Source organism: Propithecus coquereli, unplaced genomic scaffold (genome assembly GCF_000956105.1).
Source record: "Propithecus coquereli isolate 6110/MARCELLA unplaced genomic scaffold, Pcoq_1.0 Scaffold104, whole genome shotgun sequence".
Classification (NCBI taxonomy): domain Eukaryota; kingdom Metazoa; phylum Chordata; class Mammalia; order Primates; family Indriidae; genus Propithecus; species Propithecus coquereli.
In genome coordinates this window covers 3,395,515-3,398,868 of record NW_012134303.1, presented here as the reverse complement: position 1 = coordinate 3,398,868, position 3,354 = coordinate 3,395,515, and positions in this window count along the sequence as shown.

The window sequence follows — 3,354 nt, the reverse complement described above, 5'->3', positions numbered from 1 at the left end:
TAAAAAATATGTGGAAATCTCTGCTTTCTAGGACTCACGGCCCACATAGCCCTTCTCCGTGTCTTCTCCCAGATTTGCATGGTTTGTAATCATTATCTTCTCGTAAAAGGACTAATCTGAACTTCCTAAATTTCCTATATACTGATTTTGCTGCTCAGGGAAGCTGACATTATTCCCATTAATGTTTGAGATAATAATGAGAAATTGAATTATAACAAGCCATGTTCTCTTACAGAAAGATTGGTTCTTGCAAACTTCAGACAATGCTATAAAATATATGGGCATACAGTTATTCCATTTGGATTATGTAAGTGTTTTCACTGTAATATTACAAATTATAAATTTTAATACCAACAATAATTGTGTTTTCCTTTAATATCAACCTAAATTTAATTTCTAAGTTCTCTAATTGACTTTGAGACCTTGAAATTAATGAGTGAATATTTTTGGGATACCTGGAAAATTCCTAAGATAATCAGAATCCATAAACACAAAGCAGCAAACATACCAAGTTGCAGTGCAACAATTTTATTTAGAGTCTTACATATAAAAGTATATCTTTTTATAAAGCTCAAATTAAAATAGTAAAGTCAATATCCTATATGTATCATCTTCTAATATGTTGTGAGGTTAATTATATTTTCAAGCTCAAATTTAAACCTTTTTATAATATGTATGTGTATCTGGATCTAGATGTTTAAATATGCAATATAATGCTACATTAAGTAAGAGTAGTTTAGGGACAATAGAAAGGAGAGGATTAAATACCTAAAATTAAAAATGCTCTTAGAATATTTAATCTGTCCTCATAATGAAATTATATAAACTTATTTATTTTTCATATGTTCTATTATGATAGCAAAAATTTTAATATGCCTCACCTGTATGTATATTTTCAATTCACAAAAGCTAACTTGTATCCTTCCATGCTGCCTTTTATCATGCTCACAGATTCTTCATTTCAGGAAGAGCTAAAATTTTCATTTATTTTTGTGCTTCTTTCTGCTATATTTATTTTAAATATTGTATTGTCACTATTGTTAGTGAGATATTCATGGATAAAATTGTTCTTTGCTCTTAGGTGCCTATGCTCTGATTTTAATTGAGCAGCCAGTTTCCCCTAAAAGCCTCTTTTTTGATTTTCTTCCCCCAAATCTGACCCTAAATTTAGAATATAAAACTTTCAAGGTGTCTCTTACACCCAAATCATCTTTGGCAGTTTCCAGATGGCTAGAAAGTAACACAAAAGGCATACCCCCTCATTTTATAAAAGAAGGGATGAAAAATATACTTAAGTATATTTGGCGTGCTGTGTATTTTATAATTAGACCTCAGTATTAAAAGAACTACTATCTTTTTCAGATATACATTATAGAAAAACCATCAAATCGTAAAGAGAAAATCAACCTCTCCTGGATTAATTTTGTATAGTTAAAGGGCTGTTGATATAAATGTGTTTCAGTGATTGTATCTTTTTAGGACAAATAGAAGCATGCTTTTATTCATGTGCGCAGGCTGACACAGTAACATTTCACAAATTAATACATAGTATAAGATTTCATTCCTAGGTTCTTATTCCTTGTTTGTTAGTGATAATTGTGGCCCACAGCTTATGGGAAGGTTTATAAAGCCCTAGAGATTTGTCAGTCACAGTCCATAAAACATTCTTACACTTACTTATGGCAATTATTGCCTAAGTTCTTAAGAAAAGGTCACGGTTAGGTTCATATGTTTATGTATTATACCCAATAGGAAATCCATGCTCCTCCATCCTGATATATTCAATCACTCTAATAAATTAACCGAAACCTGTCAGTCTTGCATCTTCCCCACTCCCTGCCACACGACCTTAAGGGCATCTGTCACAAGCTGCAGGTCAAGGATTGGGTATTATGGAAGAAAGGTCTAGGAAAGTTAGCCATAGAGCCACAGTGAAATGTATTGTATGAAGACCCCAAGATTCAAAATTTCCCAGACTATTTCAACCCAAAAGAAGAGGACTTCCAGAGACAGATATATGACCCCAAGACAAATGGAGCAAGAATTAGTTACACGAAAGTAAGGGAGGACTGCAGGAAGGAATGAAAAAAATCTAATTGTGATTGTTTGCATGGGGATGTTTTAGGTATTGTGCTTGGTGTTCTCTATTCAGCCTTGACAGACTTGATATTCTCATACCATGAAGTTTTTCTGTTTCTCTTTCTCCTCATCCTCCTTTTTAAACTCTCAAAATCACAAGGTAACAGGAATATCTCACTCTTTAAGTGGTATGAAATACATGTGATCTCAAAAAAAAAAATTCCGTGGAAGGAATATTATGGTATAGCTCATATCATCTAATTTTAAAGTGCAACAGATTAAATTCTTCAGAATGTTACAGTACATGGTATTCCCCATCAAAATACAGAAACACATAAAATTTCCTATATGTTTATATTAAGAAATTTTAATGTAAAAAAGAACATAAATATGAATATTTGAGGGAATAAAAACCTGGGATGATGACTGCAAGATATATAGGAGACTGTTCACCAGGCCCACTGTTTGGACTTTATATATTGCCAGGAAGGCATATGGCAGGATGGCTATATATTTGGTATTTTCAATATGACAGGTAATTTGACAGATATGAATTTATTTCCCAGCTTTGTTGCTTATAAGTTATATAATCTTAAATAAATTCCTTAACTGCTGTGTGCCTCAGTTTCTTCATCTGTGAAATGTGTGTCATCTTAATACTTACCTCTAGAGTTGACAAAAGTAATCAAAACAATATTGTAGTTCACCAGAATCAAATCTGTAACTGTAACCATATCAGAAATGTCACAAAGGTAAAACTACCTAATCAGAACTGACAAGCCTGCTACCAAAAAACAAGAACTGTACTTGATGACATTGACTGAAAAGACCTCTCAGGCCTCTGACACTTGCTCTGTTACCCAAATAGTCCCTGTCTCACGGGTAGTAAGGAACTTTTTGTCTGCAGGTCAGGAGACTTAGAAATTTGGGGGGACCTCTGGAAATGTGAGATTACCCCACAGTAATAGGTATTGCAAACAGATGGAGTTGAATTTCCTGGTCTTTATTCTCTAGCTTTGGAGAAAATAGGCTCATAAAAATGGTAAAGAAGATTTCTGGAGTAATAGGGACCATTTAAAATAGTGTTTCGGACTCTTTTTATAATCTTGTGATAAAAGTTATCAGGGCTTGGTAGTTTCTCACCATGAAAGGGTTGGTAACAATAAAATAAGGAGGTGTGCTTCTAGACATTGGCCTAGGCAAAGAATTTATGAAGAAGACCCCAAAGGCAATCACAGCAACAACCAAAATAAATAAATGGGACCTGATCAAATT